This window comes from Orycteropus afer, unplaced genomic scaffold, assembly GCF_000298275.1.
Source record: "Orycteropus afer afer isolate SDZICR_OR568_19922 unplaced genomic scaffold, OryAfe1.0 scaffold00112, whole genome shotgun sequence".
In the NCBI taxonomy this organism is placed as follows: domain Eukaryota; kingdom Metazoa; phylum Chordata; class Mammalia; order Tubulidentata; family Orycteropodidae; genus Orycteropus; species Orycteropus afer.
Window position 1 is genome coordinate 1,279,681 of NW_006921699.1, and position 11,725 is coordinate 1,291,405.

At 39.9% G+C, this 11,725-nt stretch overlaps 1 protein-coding gene across 1 annotated transcript in view; it reads right to left on the reverse strand.

The window, feature by feature from the left end:
• The window catches only part of RAPGEF6 (Rap guanine nucleotide exchange factor 6), a 682,053-nt gene that overhangs the window by 613,118 nt on the left and 57,210 nt on the right, over positions 1–11,725 (reverse strand). The gene's annotated exons all lie outside the window — the stretch shown is intronic.

An 11,725-nucleotide genomic window follows, 5' to 3' on the forward strand; every position in this document is an offset into this window, starting at 1 on the left:
GACCCCTCCTTGGGTTTCTGAGGCAGTATCTACAGAAGTAGATTGCCCCATCTTCCTTCCAAGGAGTGGCTGGTGGGTTTGAACCACCAGCCTTCTGGTTAGCAGTCAAGTGCTTTAGGCACTACGTCACTCCATATACCAGACACCTGTTTTTTCTGGTGGCAGGAAATACAACACTGCATACGCAGCTTGACCAAGGTAAATGATATCACTTAGAAGCACGCAAGAAAAAAAGGATATTTTTGGTAAATGTTATGACATAAGCAACTGTGCAACAACAACTGAAAAAGAAAAGTGTGATTACATATGTATGTATGTATGTATGCATACAAGTGTTATCACTATGTGTATGTGTTATAAATGTGGGCATATATAGATTTATCTGTACTCAGGTATGTATATATGTACGTTTATGTATCCATTTATATTTATATATTTAATTTGTAAATAACAGCCATCTTTTATTGTGTATTTACAACATACTAGGCCTTGTTCTAAGGAGCTCTGATGGTGCAGTGCCTAAGGCATTTGACTGCTAACCAGAAGGTTGGTGGTTCAAACCCACCAGTCACTCTGTGAAATTAAGATTGGGCAATCTACTTCCCTAAAGATTTACCACCTTGGAAACCCGATGGGGGTTGCTATGAGTCAGAATCGACTTGATGACAGTGAGGCTTTTTTTTGTTTGAGGCTTGTTCTAAATGCTTCATATTGCTCATCTAAATCCTTAGAATAACTGTATGAAATAAATACTTTTATTTACCTTAATGTTGTTGTTGTTATGTGCCGTCAAGTCAGACCTGACTCAGCGACCCCTCCTTGGGTTTCTGAGGCAGTATCACTACAGAAGTAGATTGCCCCACCTTTCATCCAAGGAGTGGCTGGTGGGTTTGAACCGCCAGCCTTCTAGTTAGCAGTCAAGTGCCTTAGGCACTACGCTACCAGAGCTCCTATTTACCTTAATAGCTGTAGCATTTACTAATAAATGGCACACCTGGGACTTGGATCTTAGTTTGTCTGCCTTTAAAACTATTTAATCACTGTGTTGTCCTTTCCATAAACTTTATTTATGTATTTTAAGATTTCTAAGTTCATACTGGATAGGAGGAAGACTCATTAACAACCTGCAGGATGCAGAGGACACCATCTTGCTTGCTGAAAGTGAAGAGGACTTGAAGCACTTACCAATGAAAATCAAAGACTACAGCCTCCAGTATGGATTACAGTTCAACATAAAGAAAACAAAAATCCTCACAACTGAAACCAATAAGCAACATCATGATAAATGAAGGGAAGATTGACATTGTCGAGTATTTCATTTTACTTGGATCCACAATCAACGCCCATGGAAGCAAGTCAAGAAATCAAATGATGTACTGCATCGGGCAAATCTCTGCAAAAGATCTCTTTAAAGTGTCCAAAAGCAAAGATGTCACACTGAAGACAAAGGTGTGCCTGACCCAAGCCATGGTATTTTCAATTACTTCATATGCATGTGAAAGCTGTACAATGAATAAGGAAGACCAAAGAAGAATCAATACAACATTTGAATTGTGGGGTTGGAAAAGAATACTGAATATATGTTGGACTACCAGAAGAGCAAACAAATCTGTCTTGGAAGAACTACAGCCAGGATGCTCCTTAAGAGAGAGGATGGTGAGATTTCGTCTCTCATACTTTAGTCACACTATCAGGAGGGACCAGTCCCTGGAGAAGGACATCATAGTTGATAAAGTAGAGGGTCAGCAAAAAGAGCAAGATTCTCAATGAGATGGACTGACACAGTGGCTAAACAAGGGGATCAAACATAGCAACAATTGTGAGGACAGCTCAGGACCAATGTTTCACTCCGTTGTATACAGGGTCACTATGAGTTGGAACTAATTCAACAGTACCTAACAAGTTTATTAAGCATCTTAAGACTATATCAAATTTAACTCAATGGCTAGAAATACTGTGCTTTATCTGTAAATTTATATTTCCAAAACATAAATTTATATTCCACTCATACATCATCATTATGCTGTTAATAAAAAGTCTAGTATGACAGAAATCAGAGGACTGGGTATGCCAATAATAAATTCAGAGTTAGAAATGCTCTTTCATGTATTTTGATCCCAGGAAAAGAAAACAAGTTACCTATGACTGGGACTCAAACCCAGGCTTGTTTAATTATGTATCAGGGTACAAACTAAGCTATGAGATGGAGATCCCAAGATATAGTGAAATAAATGGAAACAGTACTAGTAATAAGAAGTAGGTGGGTAGTCCTTGACAGTCATTCCACTACTGTGGAATGAAGTCATCTAGCGATCTAGAGTGGTAGGTCAGTTAGGACAGCTCTGCAATCTTTAACATGTGACTTCCTACCAGGAGTTCTGGTTGCACAGTGGCTAAAGCATTGGGCTGCTAACCAAAAGGTCAGTGGTTCAAAACTACTAGCTGCTCTGTGGAAGAGCAATGAGACAGTCTGCTTTCATTCTATACACAAGTTCTACTCTGTCCTATAGGGTCACTATGAGTCAGAATTGACTCATGGCAGTGGGTTTATATTTTTTTCTCCTTTCCGAGTCCAAAGGGGCTACTCTAGTTGTTGCTATTTCCCAGCCATCAAAGCAAGGTAAGGAGAGAAGAAAAAGCAGTTTGTCTTTAGGGAGATGATACAGAAAGTTGCACAAACCTCTTTCTCTGGTGGTCCATTAACTTGAATTCAGTCATATGCCCACACCTAAATCCAAGGAAGGCTGGGAATGTAGTTTCTAGCTAGGTAGATGTGTGCCTATCAACTCTGGTAGTTCTATTATTAAAACGAAGAAAGGGAGAAAGCAGGCTAGGGGACAGTTAGCAATCTTCATAAACAAATCTTAGTTTAGTGTTCAATAGAAACGGTTGTGGAGATTTTAGAAGTGTTAATACTATCTGATAACAATGATAGGGCTAAATGTGTAATATTTGCTAGGTAACCAGTAAAAAACAGAGGTGTTCCAAGTAGCAGCAAAGGTTCATTAAGCCATTTACACAACGCTTCTGTTTTCCTATAGCAAGGCTCTTTCCTTGAGAAAAGATAGTGGGGGGATTTGTTGGGGTGACATTCAGGATTGGAAAATGGCAAAGAGTATATCTAAAAGGTATGGGATCTGGGAAAACATGGGTTCTGGTGAAGGGAACAGTGAAGTAACAAATTGCAGAGATAAGCTCAGCAACAAGGCATCTGCACTAGATGAAACGAGAGAGCATGAATAAATGGAGGGACTAGACAGGCTGGAAACAGTTACTTATTCCACAACCAAACATAGATTTATTTTTTGTTGTTGTTTGTTCTATTTGCTTTTTAATGACATTGAGCAACTAGAGGACTAGTTCTATTTTTATACTACAAACTCTGTCCCAGAGTTTGTCCAGGTAATCTGGAGTTTTTCTGGTTTCAGAGTAGATGGGGTCACAGTTTGTGTAGACTATGAGGGCTGTAGATGAATTTCTTCTGAGTCTTTGGTTTCCTTCTTTCTTTTTTACTCCAGATGTAAAGAGAGAGAGAAATTGATCTCTTTACATTGGGAGTAAAAGAGAAAGAAAGAAACCAAAGAATAAGATGAAATTCATCTACAGCCCTCATAGTCTACACAACTTTGACCTCTCATCTACCCTGAGACCAGAAGAACTAGATTGTATCTGGCTACCACTAGCAACTGTTCTGATCAGGAACACAACACAGTAGATAGATTCTGACAGAACGGAAGCATAATGTACAACAGAGCTCAAATTCTTAAGTTTAGGTTTACTGGACTGGTTGAGACCAATGGACTCCCTGAGATACTTTTAAACTTTGAACCAAAACTATCCCATGAGGCCATCTTTTAGCTTGGCTTATAGAATGAACAGTCTCATCAGCACAGTATTCACTGTGATCTTTTATGGGAGCTCTGGTGGCATAGTGCCTAAGGCATCTGACTGCTAATCAGAAGGCTGGCTGTTCAAACCCACCAGCCACTCCTCAGAAGGAAAGTTGAGCAATCTAATTCCACAGAGATACCACCTAAGAAACTCAAGGAGGGGTTGCTATGAGTGTCAAATCACTTGACAGCAGTGAGTTCGGTGTGGGTGTTGGTAAAGAGTTGTTACCTTAGATGACCACTCACAAGCTTTTAAAACCCCAGATGCTACTCACTGTACTAAGATTTAGAACATAAACTTCATGTAATATATTATACCAACTGACTAAGTTGTCCCATAAGACTATGGTTCTAAAACCTTCAGACCCTGTAAACCAATGCCATAAGTGTTTGCTTAAGCTAAGAAGTATCTATATTTGTGTTTCCTACATGTTTTATTGTATACAGGCAGTCCCCAGGTTACAAGCATCCACCTTACAGACAACTCCTACTTGCCCTTCAAACCAGTTCTGACATGGCCAAGGAAGCAGAACAGGAGCAGACCTAAAGTTTTATGACTTGGCAGATTTGGCATGGTACCCAGAATGGGAAAAATTATGGTTGAAGCCCTGGAATGGGTGACTTGGAAGAGGCATAGTGAGCCCTTTCAGGAGGCTGATATGTGAGACTGGGTTATTGGCAAGACTGTAGTAGAGCAACGCACATTCAAAGAGGCACAGTTGGCCACCATCTTTGAACAAGGTTGCTCAGATTATGCTCAAAATCCAAGGTTAAGAGATTTGGCTGCTATACATTGCATACGCTGCCCTTCTTCTCTAAGAGGGTATGATAGTTGGAGCTGTGTGTCAACTTGGCTTAGCCACAATTCTGTGTGGCTTAAGCAGCTGTCATGTGGTTATTCCCATGATGGGATCAGATGATTATGTTTTGAGCAGCCAATCTACTGAAAGGGAGTTTCCCTAGAGGTGTGGCCTGCTTCCAGTATATTTATGGACATCCTGGGAAACGAGACATTCTTCTGTGGATTGAGATTCTGTTGTGCTGCCTACTCAAGGAAAGATTGACATTGTCAAGTATTTCATTTTACTTGGATCCACAATCAATGCCCATGGCAGCAATAGTCAAGAAATCAAATGATGTACTGCATCGGGCAAATCTGCTGCAAAAGATCTCTTTAAAGTGTTCAAAAACTGTCCGTGGGTGAACAATCCACCATTTGGCCTGGAGATCTTGGATTTGTCATTCGTTGGAGTCAACAGCCAGTATACTGCCTGCCTACCTTGAGCTCCTCAGCCCCTGCAGCTGCAAGAGTCAGGAAAAGCCTCCAGCTTGACGTTTGATCCAAGAACTTTGGACTTGCCAGCTTCTATAAGTGTGTGAGCCATTTTCCTAAGACAAATTTCTCTCTCTCTCTCTAGATATATATATATATGTATATATATGTATATATAAGCTTTACTGGTTTTGTTTCTCTAGAGAACCCAGTCTAACACAGAGGGAGATTAAGTTTTTAGCAAGGGTTTGACTTACAAATTTTGCCATGCCAGCTATCTTTCCAGTTTACCATAACTGTAAAAATCAAGGTCTATTCCCGTAACACTTCCTCCACGGCCAATGACTGAACCTGGCAGAACTGGTTGGAAGTCCTGGTAAACTCTTAAAGACACAGGAGCCAATCTTGTTCATAACTTGAGAACTGCCTGTAATTGTGACTATCAGTAGCAGATAATTGCCACTGTAAAGTTTTTTTCCCTTCTTTGTTTTTCTATTTCTATAAAATAATGCCCATGTTAATAGATTTTTATATTATAAACCAAAAAAACTCACTGCCATCAAACTGAATCCAACTCATAGCGACCCTCCTGGGGGTTTCCGAGGAAGTATCTCTACAGAAGTAGACTGCCCAGTCTTCCTTCAGAGGAGTGATTGGTGGGTTTGAACCACCACCCTTCTGGTTAGCAGTCAAATGCCTTAGGCACTATGCCACCAGAGCTTCTTCTTATACTATACTCCACACTTATCTTGAGATGGAGAAAATCTCCACATTCTTGAGCATATGAAAAACTGAACAAAAAATACAGATAACCTAATAATGTACTTTTTCAGCTAGTAGTTACCTAGTGAGTTTAACTTCCAAGAAAGAGAAGTAACATTTCAAAAACAGCTTGCTGGTCTAACATATTATTTGAAAATCAATGAGAAAGTCACTATTTTGAACGGCATCTTTGTTCACCAAGTGTTTTTGGACTTAGGAGAATCAAGACATTATCTGAAAGAAATAAACATCATTCATTTATTTAATCGTCATATTAAACTATTTTTAATTCCAAAAAAGGAAAAAATTTAAAGATTCACTTTTCTATTATAGGACTACAGTTAAAATCTGAAAATTGAGATAATGTCTAAAATATGCAATTGGTTTTTAATGACGTCTTTAGGCTATAGGTTAAGAGGAGACTTCATAAATAAAAATGAAAAGAGATTAATTTTGAATCACAATTAGTGATTCCATCAACACCCAATAACACTAAAGGCTTATATACGACTATGAGACCAGAAGAACTAGTAACAAAGCACAAAGAACAAAAGCCAAAAAAATCCAACACACTTGTTCATCAAAAGATTTTACCAAAAAAGTGAAAAGATAAACTACCAACTAGCAGAGTATCTTTGGCTATCAAAGAATATTTCAAGTTTCCCCCACTATCCAAAAGTAAAGCACTACTATGAAACATTTCATAAGTCAAAATGGCATACACTGAAGAAGCAGATACCATTATTTTATATGGGAAAAAATTTTTGAGCATTCCCAAGCCCAAAAAATAACCTATCAAATCATACCAAGTAACAAATAAAATCTAAAATAACACTAACATACAGTGTTCTCAGACACAGTTCAAAGCTATAGTGACTTGATGTTGAGATGCTGTGTGGACTTCTGCAGAAGGAGCTTGGTGATGTCACTGTCGCTGCTCCGGTGTACACTGCCTCTTTAGTGGCTCACCGCAAAATAAACACTGAACTCTTGTGTTGCTTTCTGTGTTTTTTCATGAAAGCGAATATCCTCTTCAGATTTCTTTTGGTCAGGGAAAAAAGGTACTAATGTAAGTCTTTTGTAAAAGCAAAGTGGTGTAAAATGACCTTTTAAAAAGCAGGGGAGAAAGAAGATGGGGCAATCTACTTCTGTAGTTATACTGCCTCGGAATTCCACCCAAGGAGGAGTCGCTCTGAGTCGGGTCCGACTTGACAGCACATAACAACAAACAACAGACTTAAAAGTGAAACCTAAAACTATAAAACTCCTCAAGAAAAAACTACGGGCAAATTTAGGGGCTCTAATATATGGCATATGGGAGCTCTGGTAGCCTAAGGCATGTGACTGCTAACGAGAAGGCTGGCAGTTCAAACCCACTAGCCACTCCTTGGAAGGAAGGCTGGGCAATCTATGTCTGTAGTGATACCACCTCAGAAACCCAAGAAGGGGTTGTTATGAGTCAGATCCAACTCAACAGCAGTAAGGGTTTTCTTTTTTTCCTTAATATATGTCATAAATAGACTATAAAGCATAACCCAAACTCCACAAACAGCAGAAGAGAAACTAGATGAATGGGACATTCTCAAAATTAAATTTTTATGTGTTTCCAAAGACTTCTCCAAAAGAGTCAAAAGAGAACCTACGGATTGGAAAAAAACATTCAGCAATAAATTATCTAAAAAGGGACTTATCTCTAGAATTTACACAAAACTCCAGCACCTCAACAACAAAAAGACAAACAAGAGAATTAAAAACTGGGCAGAAGACTTGAATAGACACTTCACCAAAGAGTATATCGAGGTGGCCAACAAACATGACGAAATGCTCATGATCGTTAGCCATTGCTGAACTTGGCCCCAACCCTTAGAGACCCGCTGTTGAGTTTCGGAGGCAGTATCACTACAGAAGTAGATTGCCCAATCTTCATGGGGGATAACTACCACCAGCTTCCCAGACACTCAAGTCCCAGCCAAGTTGACATACAGCCTTAACTACCACAGTCCTCAAGCAGTATCACTACGGGAAATAAGATTGTCCAACCTTCCTTCTGAGGAGTGGCTGCTGGGTTTGAACCGCCAGTCTTCTAGTTAGCAGTCAAGTGCCTTAGACACTATGCTACCAGAGCTCCTCATTAGCCATCAGAGAGATGCAAATCAAAACAACAATGATATACTATCTTGCCCCAGCACTAGTAGCAAAGTTCAACAAGGCAGAAAATTACAAATGCTGGCAAGGATGCAGAGAGATTAGGACTCTCATATACTGTTGGTAGGACTGTAAAATGGTAAAATCACTGTGGAAAGCAGTATCAAACCAAAAAACCTTATGCTGACTGAAGTAAGTCAATCACAAAAGAACAAATATTGTATTAGTCCATTATTGTAAAAGTTAAGGAAAGGTTTATCTATAGAAGGAAATTTTCTTTGTTGGTTACCAGGGGTGGGAGGGAAGGGGAGGGAATGCTGTTAGACAGATAGAGATAAATATTGATTTGGGTGAAGAGAAGGGCAATGTACCAAATGGGAGTGACCAATATGGCGGCATTGAGGAAGAGAAAGACAGAGAGAGGTACATGGGACAAGGCTATTGTCACTTCATGATCACAGTCATTTACCCAGTGGGAGCGAGTAGTTGAACCTGTGGACTTGGGACCATAGTCACAGGGGACATCAAGCTCAATTGGCATAACATACTATACAAAACATTGTTCCACTTCCCACTTCGGCAAGTAGCGGCCAGGATCTTAAAAGCTTGCAAGCAGCCATCTAGATGCAACAATGGGTCTCTCCTCGTCCAGAGCAAAGAAAAATGAAGAAAACTACAGATTCATGGAAACAATCAGTCCTACTGACTGTACAGCATGCAATCCTCAGCCCATACGATTATGAGACCAGAAGAACTAGATAGTTCCCAGCTACCACTGTCAAGTACTCAAAGGGGGATCTATGTAGGAGATCCTGGCGAGAGAGAGAGAACAACGTGGAGCAAAACTCAAAATTATTTGGAAAAAAAAGAGGGTGGGGGGGACCAGGTTGGTTTGCTGGTCTGATAGAACCTAGTGGAACCACTGAGACTATGGCCCATAGCTGCCCTTCAGGTCTGGAATGGAAGCTACACCTGTGGCTTCCAACCAAACAAAAGACAAGCATATGATTTGAACATTTACTTGAGGTAGATACACTCCTTAGAGAGAACAATCATGGGAGAAGGAAGGACTGTTTAGGCACAGGGAGACAGGTCAGGGGGCAGGAGTGCATGGAGGGATGGACACAGGGAAGAGGTAACTACTGGGAGGAAGGGAGAGGGGAGCTGTTGCACTGGGGTAAATTGTAGTCAATGTCATGAGACAAAGTATATGTGAAATGCTGTATGGAAAGTGAATTTACTCTGTAAATTTTCACCCAAATCACAATTAAAAAAAAAAAAAAAGCTGAAATTAGAAATACCATTTGGCCCAGCCATTCCATTACTAGGTATATATCCTAAAGAAGTGAGAGCCAGGAGAAGAACAGATATACGCACACCCATGTTGATCACAGCACTATTTACAACAGCCAGTGATGGAAACAACCAAGGTGTCCATCAACTAAAGACTGGATAAGGAATTCCAGTAAGATGGCAGAATAGGCAGAAAGATTGCACAGACCCTCTTCAACAAAGAAAAGGGAAACCAATTAACATAGATACAGAAGATAATCCTGGACCACTGAGCCTTGAAGGGAAGGATACTGAAGTGGACTAAACTCCATCTAGCAAAAGAATTTGCATGAAAATACCAAAAATGGAGACATACAGAGCTGTGGTCTGGCAGCAATCCTGATGGCACAGACAGCTTGGATATTGCCGAGTGGTGGTAGGACCTAAGAATTAACCTAAAAATCAGTCCTGCTAGCCAGGGACTACATGGAAGACTGCTCTGGTGGCTGGACAATAAAAGGGGAGGCAGAGAAGAGGACGGCGGGCTGAGCTGTGAACTTTTGTCTGTCCGGAGGGCACAGCCATTTTGAATGTTTACAAGCGGCTTGACCATTTTGGATATTTAAAGTGACAGCGTTTCCCAGATTCCAGGGACTTAAGAACGGCCTCCACTCACAAGTAACTCCAAGGACATTCCAGACCTAGACAACTGGAAAGGTGCAACATTCCCCTTGTTACTCTTATACCCCACACCTGCTTGGTGAACGGAGGTGCGACCATACCCCACTCCCACCCACCTTCTGGCCCACAGGAACTCCACCCCAGTCTGTGTGCTCGGACGGAGCCTGGAAGCAATGCCCTGCCCTACCCCGATTTTTTGTTTTTTCTTTTGTTTTTCTTTTTTGTTTGTCTTTGCCTGTTTAAAACTACTATTATCATTATTACTTTTGTCCTTTTTACTATTATTCTTTATTCTTCCCCTCCCAGATCCCAGTTTTCAGCTTTTTTATTTTCCCTATACCTGGCTGCATTTTTTTTTTTTTTGCTTTCTCCTGGTTAACCCTGTTCCTTGTTTTCTTTTTGCATTTTTCCCATTTTTTTCTTCATTATTCTCCTTCTCTAGCTTTTTTCTCTTATTGCCCTATCCCCAGATACTGCAAGGTTTTTTTCCTCTTCTTTTTCCCTTTTTTGGTTACTGTTCTTGTGTGATTACATGGTGTGTTCTTTTCTCATGTGCTTTTACCTTTCTGATGGTTATTCAATTGTTCTTTTTGTTTAACTGAGTGGAAAACAGCAACAGTTCCCATATGACACAACTACACCCACACTTCCTGAACTTTACTTACTGACTGAGACCACCATTTCCTTCTCCACCAATGGGCCAACGACAAAAAACCACCAAGAAGAGCCTGAATCACCTTTGGCTGCTCTTCACAGTTAACAGAGATCTAAATACAACAACACCATGATTTCTTAGAGACAACAGACCACCACAGTCCACACAAAGAAGGAAGATAAAGTGGTAGAAACATGAGCGCAGGACACAGACCCAGAACACATCCCAGAGGAAAAAGCAGCATTGGAACTCCCTGATAAGAAATTCAAAAGAATTATATTTAGGTATCTTCAAAGGACTGAGAGACAGACCAAGGAAAACACAGACAAAACCCCAGAAGAATTTTGGAAGAAAATACAAGAACACAATGACAAAATAACTGAAAAATTAGAAATGATTCTAAATTTACAGATAGAAAAATCCAGAAGATTAATACTAAATTGTCAGAAATAGATAACACACTGGAAGGGCAAAAGAGTAGAACTGATGCAATGGAAGACAGAATGAATGAGACTGAAGACAAATACCTGAGTACTTCTTTGGAAAGAGATCAATCAGAGAAAAGATCAAAACAAAATAAAGAAAACCTAAGATTCATGTGGGATACCATCAAAAGGAATAACCTACGTATCACTGTTGATGATGTGATCCTATACCTACAAAACCCAAGAGACTCAGTCAAAAATCCACTGGACCTAATGGAGAGATTTAGCATCACGGCAGGATTCAAGATCAACATCCAAAACCCAGTTGCATTCCTCTACACCAGCAAAGAGATTGCTGAAAAAGATAACCAATATCATTTACAATAGCTACCAAAAAAATAAAATATCTGGGAATAAATATTCCAGGGACACAAAAGACATCTACAAAGAAAACTACCAAAAACTACTTCAAGAAACTGTAAGAGATCTACATAAATGGAAGAAGATCCCATGCTCGTGGATAGGAAGATTGAAAATTGTGAAATTGTCAATTATATCCAAAGCAATCTCTACATTCAATGCAATCCCAATCCAGATCCCATCAACATTCTTTAAGGATATG